Source organism: Neovison vison, chromosome 1 (assembly GCF_020171115.1).
Source record: "Neovison vison isolate M4711 chromosome 1, ASM_NN_V1, whole genome shotgun sequence".
NCBI lineage: Eukaryota > Metazoa > Chordata > Mammalia > Carnivora > Mustelidae > Neogale > Neogale vison.
Window position 1 is genome coordinate 11,596,171 of NC_058091.1, and position 19,695 is coordinate 11,615,865.

The window sequence follows — 19,695 nt, forward strand, 5'->3', positions numbered from 1 at the left end:
TTTCAGGAATATTGGGCTGGCATAAATGTATTTTGCGTTTGGGATGAATGTGGATCTTCGGAGTGGTATGGATGGAGAGACTGATAGGCAAAATGATGACCCCACAAAGTTTTCCATGACCTCATCCCCACAACCTGTGAAAAGGGACTTTGTAGATGTGATTGAGGATAGAGTATATGTTCTACTTGCCTTTGCCAGTAAGCTGAGTTTCTATATAATCAGTATGGATAATATATGTATATCATTTTGTACGACTTCGAGAATAATTTTGCTAATAAATTGAGGTCCCTAGTTTTTACCTATTGACCCATGTTTTTAAAAACAAATTTCTATAATTTCTTTGAGGCTAAATTGTTGATTAAAAGCACAGCTAACAATAAACTGCTGGGTTTGAGGAAAGTCAGAGGGTTATCTTCTTAGTAAACACAGTATTCTACATGCTGACTCAATCGTCAGAGAACTGCAGCTAAGAAGAGGTTTCCTATAAAATCTATCATTATATGGCTTACGCTTATAAAATTCTGGCTGCTTCTGAGCCCTGCTTCAAACTTACCCTCCTTGATCTGTGCATATATTACTTATGGAGCAGCAATGCTAGTGGTCCTTGTAGCCAAAAGTGACTCCTTCAGGCTCTACTTTAAATGTTCCCTCCTGGGACGCCTGGGTGGCTCAGTTGGTTAAGCAGCTGCCTTCGGCTCAGGTCATGATCCCAGTGTCCTGGGATCGAGTCCCACATTGGGCTCCTTGCTCAGCGGGGAGCCTGCTTCTCCCTCTGCCTCTGCCTGCCATTCTGTCTGCCTGTGCTCACTCTCTATCCCTCTCTCTGACAAATAAATAAATAAAAATTTAAAAAAAAAATACTCTAAATGTTCCCTCCTGTGAAAAAAACAGATAAGGGTTAACTCTTAATTAAAATAGTGTTTTCAGAAACTCCACACTCAGGATGAAGTCTGTTTAAATGTCTCTCTCTTCCTCCTTTTGCTCCTCCTACTTATGCTCTCTCTCTCCCTCTCTCTCTATTTCTCAAATAAGTAAGTAAATTTTTATAAAAAAAATAATATTGTGTTTTATTCCCTCAAAAGACCACCATCTTTTCTGTGTCTCTGAGTGGTCATAGAATATTATTAAGTTGTTACAAATGTATTTGTGTGTATCTGCCCCCCTTTGATGAAGGTATCTTCCCTAGACATGGGTAGTCAGGAAATGATGATCTTCCCAGTGTATTAGTCTCCTATAGCTGCTGTAACAAATTACAACAGACAAAACTGGCTTAAAACAACAAAAACTTATTCTCATATTTTTCCCATTTGGGGGAGGTAGAAGTCTCAGGTCATTCTCTCTAGGCTGAAATCAAGGTACTCCCAGGGTCCTGCTCCCTCTGGCATCTCTAGGAGTATCCTTCCTTGCCTCCTCCAGCTTCTTAGGGCCACTGGCATTCTTTGGATTGTCACCACATCATAACATTCTTACATCCATAAAGCTTCCCACTTAATACGCAGTTTAAAAGAATCTTCAATTTCTTATTCTTTTTTTTTTCCTATTCTGTACATACTTAGTGTTTCTCAAATTTGAATCAGGACATTACATAACCACATTTACCTTGATAGTGGAGTTGTCAACAAAATACACCTGATTTCCACGAATCAATTCCAACAATTAATTAATTAACTGGAAAGTGAAAGATCAATAATTATATTCACATGTAGCATCTTCTGCTTTGAAATCATAACTTTAGTGACTGTGACTCAACCTGAAAACCCTGTGAGCAAAGAGCTTCAGAAAATACATTAGCAAGATATTTTAATGGCTAGACCACACATCAGCATCAGTAGGAACAGTGATGAAGTGGTTCTCAAAATGTTTTGACCCTAAAAATCACTGAGGCCACAGAGCTTATTAGAATACAAATTCATACACTTCCCCACAGATAGTCTAACCTAGCAGATAGGGTCAACAAATATGAATCTGTATTTGAAAGGGTACCACCTGGAAATTCTGATGCAGTTGGTCTGACTAGGGTTCGAAAATCAGCAATGAAGTGAGTTTGGATCCTAAGTGAGACTTCCCATTCACTGGAGATGATATTAGGGGTGCAAGGACTCAGGCTACAGCAAGATAAGAATTGCTTACGTTCGGATAACTGACAAAGCAAGCTCTTCCTTACCATGCTCAAGACCCTGGCTACAACTTCACTGCATTTCACACGTAGTAGAAGCACAGGAAAAGCATGAAGACTTCATTCTTGTGTTCATCAGTCCTGCAGTATCATTTTATATCATCAGTAGTTTGGGACGTTGGAACTATGAAGCAAGGTTAGCTTCCCAGAGAATTCAACAAAGCTTCTCTCTGTTGGTAAGGTTGGTTAGGTCAGAGTTTTATGCAGCTCTGCTGAGGACACAAGAACCCCAGCAGCTAGTGAGAAAGCTCTGACTACTTTGAGGAACGTCCATCCACGTGGGCTATGAACATCAAGAACCACTCAGGGTACTGATCGGGATAAATCACAATAAAACTGTGTAGTGGCTGGGGGAAGGGAGCTGCACAGTGAGGGTCAGCACTTCCCTCTCTAGGTTTACACCAGTCCTAGTCTGTGCTCACATAGAGCTAGGAATAGGTAGCACAGTTTGGAGTGTTTTGAAATGTCTTTCAAATGACCTCAGGGTCACATTGCTTTGCCACTCTCCCTATGTACTACACCAATAAACAGGGCTCTCTCCTGCTGAAAACCCTTCAGTTATCTTTCCACTGAAAAGAAGTCTATACTCTTTTGGCATGGCAGACAAAACTCCATAGGATTTGGTCCCTACCAACCTGATTAATCACATATTTCTCCCACCACTACTCTCCCCGGAACCCCCTACAGTTCACAGACACAATCTTTCTAGCACCATAGTAAAGCCTTTGGGAGGTGGGCCAACATCAACATATCTGACAAACCCAGTTCCCCTTACCCCTATTCAGGCTGAGTAGATTATACTGAACATCTTCAGAAGAGTGATTCACTTATTACAGAATTTGAACTGTGCCCCCCCCCCCGGAGGTGGGCAGTGTGGTCCCTTACTGCTCTCCCACTGTGATATAGGAATGTCTCCTCAGAGATCTCCGGCCCATTGTTCTTTTCTCTCTCCACCCGGCAGACTTTATTGTAATCTTCATCTTATTGACCTGTCTACCTCTTGCATCTGTGACCCTCCTGAGTACAAGTACCGTGTATCAGACAGTAAGGATTCCATAGACATTTGATGGGTGGGTAAGTGGGTGAAACAATCAATCACTAGGCTTCTTGTTTGCTGAGAACTGAGCCCTCAAGACACTTGAAATTAGTCAAAATGTAGTACAAGGGAGCAATAATAGACGCGAAGAAAGTGTATATCATCATGTAATATCACGGCCCAAGGAAACCTTATACTGAGCTAGCAACTATCTTCTTTGGCAATAAGAGTGGGAAAGCTGTCACTGGACTCTGCTCCTGCCAAGAATTAGCAGAACTGAATTTCCAGCAATTGGCAAGGTTGAGAACTGGATAAACAAGCCCACTGTGTTCTCTGGGAGGCTGGCAGAAAGAGCATGAATAAGAACGTCAAGCTGAAGAAAGAGCTAGTCTGGTGGCCATGTCTTGTCTCCAAACACGGCATGGATCCCTGGGTCTGTCGGGCATGTCATACTTGGTTCTACCACTGGTGCTTTTTAGACGCTCACCGTGAAGCCCTAAGCTGGGCTTAAGTCCTTTGTCTTTGAATTTGCACCATCTAGCAGATTTGGGACCTGGTTTTTGCAGGGTGCCTAAATGGATGGATGTTGGGATGGCTCAGCAAGCCTGAGCTGCTCTATGATTAGGGCCTATCGTAATATCAGCGCTTGGCTAAAAGGCAGGCTGAAAACCACCTACAAGAATTTCCTGGAAGAATACCCCTAGGAAGGGGCCCTCTTTCCAAAGGCTTGCAAGTTCTTCTGCACAACTCCACCTTCTATGCATTCTTTGAAAAAGGACTAACTCAGAGACACCCTCTTCTTCACCTCCAAGAACCTGTTACTGAAAAATGTAAGAGTTTAGTTCAAAAAAAACCCTCCATCTTCCTGACCCTCTCTTTCTTCCATTTGACTTTAAAATGTGAGCCAGAATGTGCTCTGCAGTATTATACGTGAAAATACACGGCTTGGAAACAGCATAGAAATGCACAGTTCAAAGCAAAAGGAGCTAATTAATAAGCTGCCTTCTTTTCTCTTTTTCTGCCTTTTCTTCCCACTGAGCAGCTCTAAATACTTGATGTGGAGTTGGATTTTTATTTTTATTTTTTCAAATTACAGCCTATGCATCACGCAGACCTCTCTCTGAGATATATTGGCCTGGTACATAAACAGCTTGTGTGCTCCAGGGGCAGTATATATTTTATTCTGGATGGAACCCATGATAAGAAACTGAATTTAGAAAGCATTTTGTAGGAAACGGAAGTCAGCTACTGAATAAAATACAAAGAAAGGGCTTTAAAATGTGTTCTTATTCATTAGAATTTAATGCCTCAAAAGTTATTTTATGTCTAAGGTGAGAAGGACGAGAGTAAAAGAATAGGCTTCACAAAACTCAATCCCCTAAAGACATTTATATTTTTCTTCTGGAATAAAGTAAATTCTAAGAGATAAATAATTTCACACGAAGTAAGTGCACTGCATGTTCAAAGAATAAACACGATGTGTTCTCCGTGCCTGTTCCCTCCAACCCACGGCGGCGTCTGTTAGCTCCCTCGTAGAAATATAGTCCTACAAAGTTTTATGTTGGGAAGGAAAATTGAACTTTCACTGATTGGAATTGCCGCTTTATTATACACTTTACCCTGCGGTCCCCTAACAAAGGATACATAGCTACATAAATGTCTAAGTAAATGTTACCTTCCCAGACTTGAACTCCAGAGATCACAGCTTTCCACTTTGCCCAGCACCCTGGGTCTAGGGTGAATTAATACATGAAGGTTAAGAGGAGGTTAATCAATACAGTATAATCCATTAGGAAAATATCTGCACGCCGCTTGTTTGCAAGGGAATGGTGAGCGAGAAAGGCAATGCTTTCAACCAAGAAGGCCAGCACCTGTGCCTAACACCAGGTCCATGCAGCAGGCCTGGAAGTTGGCTCGAAATGCAGAATCTGGTCCCCCGCTCTGATTCGGAGCAACTGAATCAAAACTCAGACTTAATAAGAGACCCAGGGGGAGCCTGCACACATTCGATTTGAGAAGCGTTGATCTAGGATTCCGTGTTCCCTAGAGGAGCCCAGAGACTCTGGGATGGCACGGGGCAAGGTGTGTAAGGAGAAAGTTAGAGCGGGAATGCAAGGCCGCGTGTATACTACCTTGAATGGGTGACAAAGATCTTACATGTTTTTGAGATTCACATGGAAAAGAGGTCACAGTCAAGGACAAGAAGTTGCAAATACAGACAAAGGTGAGCTTTCATGTGGAAGCTTGAAACGGGGGAGATTTGGCAGCCAGAGGTAAAGAAAAAAGGACATTGCCAGAGAAGAGTAAGCCGGCTCTATGTGAGTGTACAACAGAAGCAAAGTCAGAGAAGGGAACAGGTAAGACCTGTTCGGGCAGCTGTGAGTTTGAGAAAGACCTTTCCCTCATCCATCACCACTGGAGCTGTCTACTGTGATCTTTTTATGTGCTGAGCTTAGCACAGAGCTTTCCCTCCATACTTAGACTTATGCATAGAAATAGTGAGTTATAGACTGAATTGTACTCCCCCAAACTCCTGTGTTGATGCCATATTGATGAATAAGTTTGAACTTGAGCCTTCGGTTCATGAATAATGTTTAGAGATAATAACCCAAGCAGGATGGACTGAGATTAGGTTGGAAATAGGTCAGAGAAAACCTCACCATCTAGTATTTAGGCATGACCAAACCGGCGAGGCGGGAAGGGAGCGTAGAGACCGTGAGGCAGGAGCTGATGCAGAGAAAGCAAGCTGAGGATTACCAAATTTTAGAGCAAAATGGGACGTTACCTACAACAGCACTTAGGTCAACCTCTTTGTTTAGCTGGTAGGCAATCCGTGGCCCAGGAGGGTAAAGAGCAAGGCTGGCATCACAAGCTGTGCCTGGCAAAGCCACACAGAGCCCCATGCTTAGATGTACCCTGCATTCGGTTTAACACTCTGCTGTGGCCACTTTGAAATTCTTAATAACTTTTGGGGAAGGGGCTGTATTTTCATTTTGCACTGGATACCAGAAATTTCCTAGCTGTTTCTGATCAATAGTTGGGTCACAGTCATATCCAAAGTCTTCATCTTCAGAACTCTACCCAGCAAGCCCAACTACTAGCCCATTTCTCTTGCCTTCTTGAGTGGCCCCAGAGGCTCTTGAGCACGAGGAGAAAGTGGGAGGGAGGAGCCAAACCCCACCTCTGTGCGAAGTCTAATAGACTAAGGAATTGCCAACAACAGTATCACAAATATGCTAACCTGAAGTGGAGAGCCTCGTTTCGAAGGAAGGGTCATAAATTCTGTGGAGTGCTTTGCAGGGTGGGGTTGTTTGCTTTTATTTTGTTTTGCCTTTAGGTCTTTGTTTGCTTGTTTGTTTTGTTTTGTTTGCTTCTTGTTTTTATTTTTGTTTTTCTTTTTGGACTAGAAACAGACCCTACCCATAAAATAATCCCAAAAGAAGAAGCGAATTCAGAAGGAAGGTCAGGAGATATTATGAAAGTATATATAATAATTTATAAACCATCCTCAGAATGGCTGGTGAATCCTAAAACACAAAACCCTGGAAATGGGTGAGATCTCTAGGGTAAAGAATTGGAAGAGAGAGGAGCAAAGATGCTGCGATGAAGAAATTAATAATGTAAGTGGCCACATGTCAGGACTCCGAGTAGGAGAAGGGGAGAAGAAAATAAACAGAGTAAGAGTAAGAACTGAGGGAAATCAACATAAAACAATGTGGAACTCAACAGTGAAGAATAAGGAAGACAGTCAGTAGGTGCCGCAGCAAAGAAAAGAGGAGTGAGAAAAAGATCAGATTTGGCCAGTAAGAGGTTGTTAGCAAACTTGGCTGCATATTCCATACTTTCAGACAGTTTAGACTAACATGTATGGGATTAAAGTCAAAATTGGATGGTTCAAAAAAAAAAAGCTAAGGCAGCTTCTGCAGGTCAGCTGGAATAGTCAGAAGAGTCAAGGGAAGACGGAAGAAAAATGATTTTCTAGATGGGAGCCAGTGTGTACTTTGAAGGAAGAGAAGAAATAGGCAGTAAGAAAGGACATTCAAACCATTGGGAGGGAAATGTTCTTGCTAGAACATGGGAGCTCAGAAGAGAGAGAACGCCGGACCCAGACTCACAGCACAGTGCTGGTTTGGGAAAGAAGAAATATTTATTCTTATTTATTCTTTCTCTGCGAAAAAACTGAAAAGGAGAAAAGGGTAGATATATAAAAAGAATCATTTTGAAGGACAATGGGGAAGTTTATACCTAAAAGTCGTCAACCGAGCAAAATAGAAATGAAAGCCACTTGCTGACGAGTTTGGTTGTAATCTACAATTTAATAGTTTTCTACAAATATCGGGGGCTGAATGGGCAGTCTATGAGAGACATGTTATGAAAATGGAATTTTTAATCATCCCACATAAACCCCTTTCCTAGAAACAATGTTATGCAGCATACTTGCCAGGGGAGCATAAACAAACTGCTTATTCAGCAGTATGAAATATAGCATCTTTTGAATATTTCATGGCAAGGCTTCAGGTATAAAATTTCAGGAGTTGAAATCTGTAGAGTAATAAGAAACTGAAAAAAGAAAAAAAAATTATCAGCAAAAAAATATTGTAGAGGGAGACTAAAACTACTGAACTGACCAAATTATGGAAGGAGAATAGAATCATTTATTATGAGCCCTTGGAGTTAGAGGCTCCAAGGACAGACACATATGGACACGTGGAACTCTCTCTCTCTCTCTCACACACACACCTTGATATTTCTACTTCAACATAAAGTACCTCATACATTGCTTTTGTTTTGAGAAACACAGATAATCTAGAGTATCTTAGTCAATCACTTGCCATTCTCATCAGATACCAAGAATTCAATATATCCTATTAGAGATGGGTTTTAAGTAAAGGAGTTAAAGTGTTTTCTTAAAATTTCTGATTCATTTATTTAGTCATCTAAAATGTTTACTCTTTATGTAAAAAAAAAAAAAAAAAGTTCAGACTGTTTAGCAACTTCTCTAACCTCACCCTAAAACAGCTACTCATACGTTGAAAATTTCATGATCTCATAGTATCACAGGGCATCAAGCCCTGAAGAATATCTGTTGTCAGAATCTTGGAGGAATTTTCAATGGCAGCGAGGTCAAGAGGGCTAGATTGAGAAAAACGTTCAGTGACCTTCATTCACCATATGAAAGGAAGCAGCCCACACAGGAAGAACAAAATATGGTGTGCCCTCTATGCTATTGACTACTCAGATCCCCAGGGTCTGGGTTTGTAAGTTAGCCACATGCCTTCCCCAGGGGGGGAGCTCTAAGCTGACTCATGTCTCATCTACTTTCCTCCCACCCACCCACCCCCACCCCCGCCCAACCCCCCAGTCTACCACTCACATCTTCACCTCCAAGAAAGGTAGTAGGTGATGTGTGTCACTGGGATTTCAGGTGAAGAATCAAGGGAAGAGGACACAGGGATTTTAATGGCAGTAGGGTCAAGTTTGAAACACTTTTCCCAAGAGACCTTCTTTGGGTTCTTTCTCTTCCTGCTAAATTATTTCACACCTTTTTCCTCCTCTATCCTCTGAAACATGTTAGGGAGCTTTCTAAAAGATCAGTGCCAACCTGGGTAGAGTTCTGCAGAGAGAAGGCATGAAGCAGAGTACTTAAATCTGCTTTACTTGTACTGTTTTACCACAAAGGCAAAATGAGGTCTCTATACATCTCAGCTGTACACTTTACATCTCTATGAAAGCTGTGGAATTCACTCCCCACTTCCCACACAGCCTTTCCATGATTCCTCTAAATTCCTATTAGTTTTAATTATTTAAATTTAATATGTTAGAGATTTGATAATTAATTTTGAAAGCACATAAATGGAAGCACTTAAATGAATAATAATATATGTTCATAAGATTATAAAAATACATAAGCTGAATTTTAGGAGATAGATATGTTCTATCATTTGAAAAGAGTATCACATGAAACTATACACCTTAACAGTCTTATTCTTTCTTTTCTGATGTCAAAGTCTGACAATTATTTGGCACTAGTAAAAAAGGGTGGGTAGAAAGGGTTAGAACCTCACTGCTTCCACAGCCCCAAACTCGGGAAACTGTGGGAGGTAGTGACATGGTTGAACTACCATTTAGCAAAATAGTAGAATGCATGTATAACAGTGTGTCAAATTCTTTATGTTCCTCTCTCCTAAAATCTCTCCAATTAAAAAGAAAGAAGAGGGAAAAAGTTGTACAACTTAAGATAGACATCTGTAGAAAATATGATCTTCTACAATACAGACAGGTGGAAGAAGCATAAACAAAGATGGTTGATTTCATTTGAGTGTGGAAGTTCATGAGTCTATCTTTGACTATGTCCTCAATCAATGTAATTACAAATGAGGTTCAGGAAAGTCATTCTAGCTGCACAATTTAAAAAAAAATTATTTTGGCATGATGATTAGACTTAGTTCCACAAATTAACCCTACTCCTAGGATTCTAGCAAGGTGGGAAATGGTCCTGGGAGAACCTGGACACTGTAAAGACCATGGACACAAATGTCAGGCTGAGCTGGGTTTGAGGTTTGTGCCAATTATGAGTCGTGTAATCTTGGAGAAGTGAAATATCTTCTCCAATCCTCTCATCCATCTGTCCCTCCTGATATGTCAAATGAGGCTAATATAATTCTCATCCTATGAGTATGAGAATTAAATAAAATAATGAATGCTTAGCCAGTACGTGACACAGAGCAGGGTTTTGGTTAGTGTGGACCATGACCTATGGACTCCTTTTTAGAAGCATTCATGATGCAGATTCATTCACAAATTGCAGGTCAAAGAGTAATCATACTCACCAGGACGTCCACATGGAGTAGAGTCTTGGTGAAAAGACAGGAACTGGACATCACAAAAAGGACAGGCACAGCCCAGAGATTCTGAAGAAATGGATTGGTGCTGGGCCAGCGAAGAGGGAAATTTCAGCGCCCTCCTGATCGCTAAAGCAGTTGCTTTTTCTGATGTCCATTTCCTGTAAGAAAAATATCATTGCCTTGCACTGCTGACTACATAGGTGCTTAGGGATAAAGCTGCAATCAGCAATTTAAAATAGTAAATATTTGTGCAGTTATCTTCCTGAAACTCTTATTATTCCTAACCAGATACTTCAATCATGATCGACAAATATCAACAAAAGGGCACCGATAAATCAGCTGTAGAGGGTTGTCTTATAGGCCTCAATACTTTTATTGAGTCCCCCTTCCAGCCAACCACAACCATTTTTCTATATCCTTCAGCTACTCCCAGAAACAATATGGTAAGTGGGGTTCCTGGAGAGGGGTTAATGATAAGTTACTGTTTCTTGGGATATGTAGACCCCAAAGCATATGGATTGGGTAAGTTGTCAGGGAAATGTGGAACTAGAAAGAATCCTGTGAGAGGAATATGCAGGGTGGCAGGTTTTCCATAGATTTATTCAACTCAGAAGATTCTAGAGAAACCCTGAGCTGTGGAAGGACATGACTGAGGCCCTGGGGCAGAACACAATGAAGAGAGAGAAGATCCAGATAAAAAGGAGGATGAGCTAAGGAGAGAGTCCAATGAAACTAATGATGAGCTACAACATGGTAAAACCCCCAGAACTCAATGTCATAAGATGCAGATTTATGTAATGTAATGTTACCTTACATTACATTACGTTATGATGCTATGTTGTTATGTCATGTTATTTCAAGGGGTTCAAAATGCAGAATCCAAATCAATGCCCTCTTAGGTGCTGTTTGGTACCACCTGCTTAGACATGGACAGAGATGATGCTGGATCCTGTAGCTTCCTGAATTTCAAAACCCTGGCAGCAATTCCAGGAGTCTCCTGGATGGGTAGTACTTGTTTTATCTACCCAGTTCAGCAAAATGGAGCTGAGATAATCCTGAGAACAGGAAACTGCCTCTCTTCCTCTGCCCTTCCCAGAAAGCCTGGGATTTTTCTGTTGGTCTTGCCTTTCTGTCATCCCAAGAAGAGAATAACTTGAATTATTCCTGCTTGAGAATTTGGCTGTACAGAGGGAAAGTTGAATGTTGTACGAGGATTAGCATTATCATGGATCAAATTGTTGTTGGGTTTGTATTCAAATGAGAGATAGGAAATTGAAAGATCCATCTACAGAAAACTGAATTAGTTATATTGAATAAGGTCCAAAACTCTCCTAGATTTGAAAGCAAGGAATAGGACAAAGAGACAGGACCAAGGAGGGAAAAACTGGTGGAAAAATTAATACACAAAATTGCATACGTTCAGAAGTAAGTTAGAAATACAGTTGTTTCTGAGGATTACAGAGCAATCAGAACAGAAGAGAAAGTCGAAGATGTATTTAACATACTTATCTTACTAGCGCAATAAACAGTTTGTACACAGATTGAAAGAATTCACCATACTTAAGACAGAATCAAAGAATCCCAGTCTTGAAGACAAACTAGAAAAAAATTTTTATTCAAAGGAAAAGGTGGAAATATATCTTTCTTGTATTCAGACAAGGAATACAATTTAGAAAGGTGATATGTTATGCATGGATTATCTAAAATTAGACACTTTAAAATCATCTCAACAATATTATATTTTAGAAAAAAAATGGAAGAATTACAGAATTTTGAAAAAAAATGTGAAAATTCAAGAATGTTATGCCCAGTCAAGGTTTTTCATTTTGTGTGTGTGTTCATAAGTGAAAGCAATAGAAATACACTTCAGATATGTATGGCTCATAAAATATGCCACTCATTCATTCCTCTAAAAAAATACTTAAAGATGTTTTCCATCTGACCAACGTTTGATGTACAAAAGTGGGAAAGTTGTTCTATATAAAGACTGTTGGAAAGAAGTTGATAACCAGTTAAATATAGATTTATGTCTAGGAAAGTGTAGCAAATTAGGTTATAAAACTGAATTCACATGACAATAATTATACTCGAGGAGAAATAACTTAGTAAAAATACACATTTGTAAAGCTGGGTTTATATATAAAGTAAAACATGCAAAAATTTGAGAGAGAGCTTATGGGAGCTTTTGCACATGTGTGCAAAATTCCTATGCAAAGAAGTTACTCCAAAGACACCCATTTATTCCTGAATGTCATAAAGAAAAATGAGAGGAGGAAAAGTAAGAAGTTAATTCCTAGTAGAATTAAAAGTTAAAAAAAATAAAAGCATAAAAATAAAAGTCCATACATCAAAATATAGAAAACAAAGCTAACATTAGAAGCATAAAAAACAGAAAGCAGGAAACAAAATGACAGATGACTTAAAATACAAGTTTTGATATGATAAATGATTTTAAGCTCCCCATTAAACAGCAAAGACTCAGATTAGGCTATAAAATAGAATCTGACAATATTTTCCATATGAGGAAAATTCAAAAAGCAGGAAAACACATCAGATTAAAAATATGATTGCTAAATATTTGTAAGAGAAATGCAAATATGAGATAAGAGGGTTTGATATTACTGATTTCAGACCAGGTGAAATTCAAAGTTTAAAAAAAGACAAGTGTGTAAAAGAGAATCTCATATTGACAAATATGAAATCTTTAGTGAAAATACAAAAGTGAATATGTATGTACTATATATCATTTCATCAAGCTATTTTTTTTAAGATTTTATGTTTAAGTAATCTCTACACCTGATGCAAAGTTGAAACTCACAACCCTGAGATCAAGCATACTCCCTGAACTGAGCCGTCCAAGCGCCCCTCATCAAGCTATTTGAAGCAAAAGTTTTAGAAATACAGATTTATAAGTATACTTTAAATTTATTGATTATATAATAAAAGAACAAACTATATTTAGTATAAACAGATGTAAATTATTTAAGTAAAGAAATTGTATGATGTGCAGAGGAACAAAGGGAGAAACTCCATAAGCTTCTGATGCAATAAAACAAATTAAAAGATTAACAATAAAAATTTGAGTGTTTCTTTAAATCTCCAAAAATGACTCTGTAAATTGGTGGAAAAAACAAAACTGTGGTAATAGACTACTTAGAAAATATCTTAGGGTGTCTGGGTGGCTCAGTAGGTTAAGCAGCTGCCTTCAGCCCAGGTCATTATCCCAGGGTCCTGGGATTGAGCGTTGCGTTGGGCTCCTTGCTCCAGGGGAGCCTGCTTCTCCCTCTACCTGCTGCTCTTCCTTGTGCTTGTGCTCTCTCTCTCTGTGTCTAATAAATAAATAAAATCTTAAAAAAAAAAAAGTATCTCAAGGATGTATACTATGTATTTCCTCTCAGTGTATATCTCTAAATATCTACAGCCATATACATAGACAGATTAGATAGAAAAAAACAGATGATAGTAGTTAGATTTTTAAAAAGCACAAATCTGGGGTTATCCTTACCTCATGCTTATTTTCTAGTTGGAACATAGTAAATGTAGTAATGTAGCAAACTACATTAGTAAGTGAAATGATTAAAAACAAGAGATAACCTGCAAATGACTTTAGGTCAAATTAACACTCATTCTTAAATTAAATAAAGAAAAATATACTTCTTAGAAAGTCTTTCTAGGGGCACCTGGGTGGCTCAGTGGGTTAAAGCCTCTGCCTCTGGCTCAGGTCATGAACCCAGGGTCCTAGGATCGAGCGCCCCCCCCCCCCCCCCCCCCCCGCAAAATCAGGCTCTCTGCTCAGCAGGGAGCCTGCTTCCATTCCTCTCTCTTTGTCTGCCTCCCTGCCTATTGTGATCTCTGTCTGTCAAATAAATAAATAAAATCTTAAAAAAAAATAAAGAAAGTCTTTCTTAACATGGTAAAAAGTAACTATTTTAGGCAACAGCCAACATTATATGTAATGGGGGAACACTAGACACATTCTCATTAAAGTGGAAGAAAGTTAAAGACATCTTCAAGCATTATGATGACTTTCCATCTGTATAGACAATGCAGTTGCACACAGCATAGAAATAGAAGCTATCCCACGAGAAAAAAAAAGTGTATATAAAATATATATTCTTTATTATATAATTTATTGTAATAAAATATAATGTATTTTATATATAAATATATATCTGACTTAGAAAATATACAAGAATCAAATGAAAACTATTATAAACAACATAAAATGAATCTTGGGTGACTGAGAAGAAAACAAACATATTTAAAAATCAATAATTGTCCATATACTAGAATGTTAACATGTAAGAAAATGTAATGTTGAAATAGAGCTCGTTTATAATAGTAAATTCACAGTAAACACACAATGCAATGAGGTGTGTCAACATTACTGATAGACATAAGAAAATGTATGAACAAATGGAAAAGTGATCCATATTCCTTTATTGGATAGCTGAGTGTTTTAAATCTATTCAAATTGCTTATGGAAATTATGTACTTCTAATTGCTGTCCTAATGGCATATTAGGGGTGGATCTGTAGTTCTAATGTTCACCTAAAAAATCTGAATGCCAAGAATAACTGAAAAAAGAAAGAAAAACAGGGAATAATAAGGTGGAACATGACAACATATATTAAAAAGTATATACTAGAAAGCAGTGATAATCAAAACAGGACAAGAATAGATAGTAATGTATTGATGCTTGAATAAACAATAAAATGATGATGATAGTACAACCCAGAAAGACCATATCAATAAATTATTCTGGAACAATTGATTAACTGAAAATCACAGTACATGAACAAAACCAAAATAAACCTCAGAATGTTTATTTATAATAAAAACCTAGAAGACATTACAGGAACACAGCTATCTGATCTTGCTCAAAGGCAAATGGGATAGATAATCTAGGGAGAAAAATCAGTAGATTTTGCTATGGAAAATTTAAGACTTTTCTATGTCAAAATACTAACACCAGGAGTCTATTTCCAGAATTATCTCTTTTGGCTTGTCTGCTTTTAAGTTTTGCATAAATGGAATGACGCAGCTTGCACCCTCCTACATGAGGCCTCTTTCATTCGATGTTGTGTCTGTGAGATCATGACATAGTGCCATGGACAGTTGCAGTCCCTTAAGCTAATTGCTGTGTCATATCCCATGGTGACGGGAAGGAGATGCGGGGGGATCCTTGGCAGAGATGGTGATGAACGGTCTCTCCATCCAGTGCTGATAGAGATGTGTTCAATTTGTAAAATGATATCATGCTATACATTTACAATTTGCTCCTTTTTCATGTATATATTATTCTTCAATAAAAAGATACAAAAGTGGAGCACCTGGGTGGCTTAGTCAGTTGAGTGACTGACTCTTGTTTGAGCTCAGGTCATGATCTCAGAGTTGAGAGACGGACCCACAGGTTGGGCTCTGTGCTGGGCAGAGCCTGCTTAAGATGCTCTTCCTCCCTTTCCCTTTGCCCATCTCCCCATTCCTGCCTCCACACCAAACTCATGCACAATCCTTCTCTAAAAACAAAACAAAACAAAAAAGATACAAAAGAAAGCTTCAAAAATGATTCTTTGAAAACAAGTTTAAGATGTAATAAAGTAAATAATTAGAAGTCAGAAGTGAATAAGAAAAATTCCACCAGGACCCAAGATGCCCTAAGGTATCTGCCACTTCCTGTGGCTTACAGCTTGGGTTTAAAAGGTCACATTAGCGAGGGCTAATGTGGAGCCAGAGCAGGGAGTGAGGTCTGGATCAGAAACTATAAATCCAACACCCCTGCAAAGTGATACCTTCAACGATGAAGTAGAGGAAAAACCAACCCTGGAAATAGGTTTGGTAATTTCACCCCAGCTCAGAATCAAGGTAAAGAAGGATGCATGTCCCCCAAGAATTTCTAATTCTGTGTTTGGGGCCAGAATTCACACTACTTTTGCGGCCTGAAAAATCCAAATCAAAAAACTGATTTTAGAGTGGTCTCAAGGCACTAGACAGAGCAAATGTAAAGCATTACTGGTGCAATACTTATTAGAATTCAGTTTTTAAGACATTCTACACATAAAGTTCCAACAACCATAATCTCACAACGAGGGGCACCTGGGTGGCTCAGTGGGTTGAGTCTCTGCCTTTGCTCAGGTCATGATCTCAGGGTCCTGGGATCAAGCCCCACATCAGGCTCTCTGCTCAGCAGGGAATCTGCTTCCCCCTCTCTCTACCTGCCTCTCTGCCTGCTTATGATCTCTCTTTCTCTCTCTCTCTCTCTGTCAAATAAATAAAAAAATTTTTTTTAATCTCACAACTAAAAAGATAAAAAAATAAGGAAGCAAATCACCAGGATTAAAAAGTCTAGAGAAAAGCGTCCTACAGAATCGCAGCCACATGGATAAAAGATACTGGAATTAGCAGAGACAGAACCTGAGTGGATTAAGATGTTCAAAGAAATAAGAGAGGCTTGACAATACAGTTAAAAAAGAAGATACTTGATCAAACTTGACCAGGGGAATATTATAAAGAAATGAGTAGAACACTGAGACATCAAACTATTACTGGAATCAGAAAAATCATTGACTGAAGTAAATAGCACATTAGACTCAGCAGATGAGAGAATTGATGAACTAGAAGAGAGAGAAATATCTAGAATGCAGCACAGAGTCAGTCAGAAAGTATAAAAGAAAGCTTGGGGAATATGGAGAGATTAAGAAAGTCAAAAACACTTTATTCTTTCCAAGAAGAAAAATAATAATAAAATTTCAAAATTCAAAAATGCAGGTGGTCAAGAATATCCCAGAATTGGTAAAAGACATCTATGAAATTCAGAAATCCCAGTGAAATACAGACAAAATGAATAATACAAAAGCCACCCCTAGAAATATTTCCATGAAATCACAGAACTCCAAAGACAAAGGGAAAAATATTACACCATTACTCATGTCAAAAGAATTCAAATTACAATTACCCTGAGATATTATTTCTCATATATTAGATTAGCAAACCCCAAATGTCTGAGAAAGCACTCTGTTGGGGAAGCTGTGGGGAGACAGACCTTCTCTTATATTGCTGGAGAGATATAAAATGATATAGAATGTATGGAGGGAATTTGGCCATATCAAACAAAATTATAAATGCACATGTTATTTCACCTAGTGAATGCAACTGTAAGAAACAGCCCTCGAAGATGCACTTGCAAAAATTACAAAAGGTTTTACACAAAGCTATTCATTAAAAAACCTAATGAATAGCGGAGACTGGGCAGCTCAGTTGGCTAAGCATCTGCCTTCGGCTCGGGTCCTGATCCCAGAGTCCTGGAATCAGGGCTCCCTGCTAAGGGAGGATATCCTGCTTCTCTTCCCTGTCCCCCACTCATGCTGTCTCTCAAATAAATAAAGAAAATCTTTTAAAAAATTACTTAGTAGGCAAAAAATTCAAATATCCATCCATAGGAGACTAGTTAAATAAACTATGATACATATACACAGTGGAAGGTTGTTCAGCTGCTTAAAAGAAAAAGGGGCATCTGTGTACTCCTGTAGAATGATACCCAGGATATTTTGTTAAGAAAAAACAGCAAGATGTAGAAAAGTGAATATAGTATGTTATCATTTAGCTAAGACTATAATAATTTTTAAAAATAGAAACATAAACTAAAAGGCATATATGTAGACAGAAGAAGGACATGGATTTCTCCAAATGTTCCTTGTTTTGGAGACTAACCTGGACCCAGGTATATGTCTTAAACAATTAAAAATTATAATTAAATTTAAAAAGTAATTCTACAAAGTTGAAAGTATTATGTGTAGGTCATATGATCATTTATGAAAAGCCCCCAAGTAGCTCAGATAATGGAATTAATAAGAAACTTTGGTAAATTTGCCAAAAGGTAAGGTCAATAGACATAAGCAACAAAAAGAAAAGGACATCTAAAAAAAAAAATGAGATTTATAGTAGCAACAAAATAAAACAAGCCATCTAGGAATAAATCGGACCCAGAAGTTTGTAAGACCTTGAGGCAGAAAACAGGAGACTTAAAGAAAAACATAAATGGAAATCAACACATTGATCATGGGTAAAAAGAATTACAGTCCATTTTTCCTAAATTGAACCAAAGGCTCAGCAATTCATGTTAAAATTCCTACAGGGGGGCACCTGGGTGCCTTAATCTGTTGAGTTTCTGCCTTTGGCTCAAGTTGTGATCCCAAGGTCTTGGGATCCTGCCCCATGACAGGCTTGCTTCTCCGTCTCCCTCTGCCTGTCACTGTGCTCTCTGTGCTCTCTCTGTGCTCTCTCTCTCTCTCTCTGTCAAATAAATAAATAAATAAAATATTTTTAAAAAGTAGAATAAATGAAATCCCTATAGATTTGGGTGTTTTTGTTTTTTTGGAAATTTGACAAGACAATTTATAAATTCATATGGAAGAGTAAAAAAAAGCCAAAGAAATGCAAACGTCCTACCAAATAGCAAAATTAGTTATAAGGTTGAAAAGGTAAACCATGTGGAATTGGAGGGTGTGTGAATGGATAGGTAACAGGTGTGCAACACAGTGCCCAGAAGTAGACATATCCATATATACAAATAGAAATCCAAACTATACTTGAAAAATATAGCAGAAATGTTGGTCAGTGGAGAGACTCCTCAGTCAACTGTGTTGGAGCAAATGTTCATCACTGAAAAAAAAATTTTTTAAAGAATTTTATTTATTTATCACAGAGAGAGAGATCACAAGTAGGCGGAGAGGCAGGCAGAGAGAGAGGAGGAAGCAGGCTCCCCGCTGAGGAGAGAGCCTGATGCGGGGATGCGGGGCTCGATCCCAGGACCATGAGACCATGACCTGAGCTGAAGGCAGAGGCCTAACTCTCTGAGCCACCCAGATGCCCCCCATCACTGAAAATTTTTTAAATGGATCTCTTCTTCAAACCATACACAAAAATAAGTTCCAGGTGGACTAAAGACTTAACTGTGCAGATCAAAACTATAATATTTTCAGAATATGATATGGGAAGATATAGTTATAATCTTAGAATAAAGAAAGATATTGTAAGCCAAACTCAACCGGCATGAATCCTAACAACTGTAATCACAAGGATGGAGAGACTCAACTATATGAAAATTAAGATTTTCTATTCAGAAAAGCCACATAAAAACAAAAAAGACATATAGAAAAAGTAAAAAGAGAAGGCTTAAGCTGGAAGAAGATATTTACAAAACATGTAGCAATTAGTTGTGATTATTCAGAATCAGTAGAGATCTTATAGGAATCAATAAGAAAATGTACACAACAGAAGATATTCAAAGGACATGAACACAGAAGAGGAAATATGGATGTCCAACATCTACAGACTGAAATCACAATAAAATACCATTGCAAACCCATTACTTTGAGAAAAATGAAATAGTTGGGCTACAGTTCTATAGCAAAGATAGAGAGAAACTTAAATCCTTAGACATTGCTGAAAGGAATGCAAATTGGTACAATTTGCTTGAAGAACAGTGTGGTGTTGAATAAAGCCATACACAGGCATATACGGGAGCAGCCACAATAGCCCATGTTTTGTCATATCCCTAGAAAGATGCCTGGGCATGTACCCCAGATGAACGGTACAAGGATGGCGTGTGTTGACAACACTGTTTATAATAACATAAC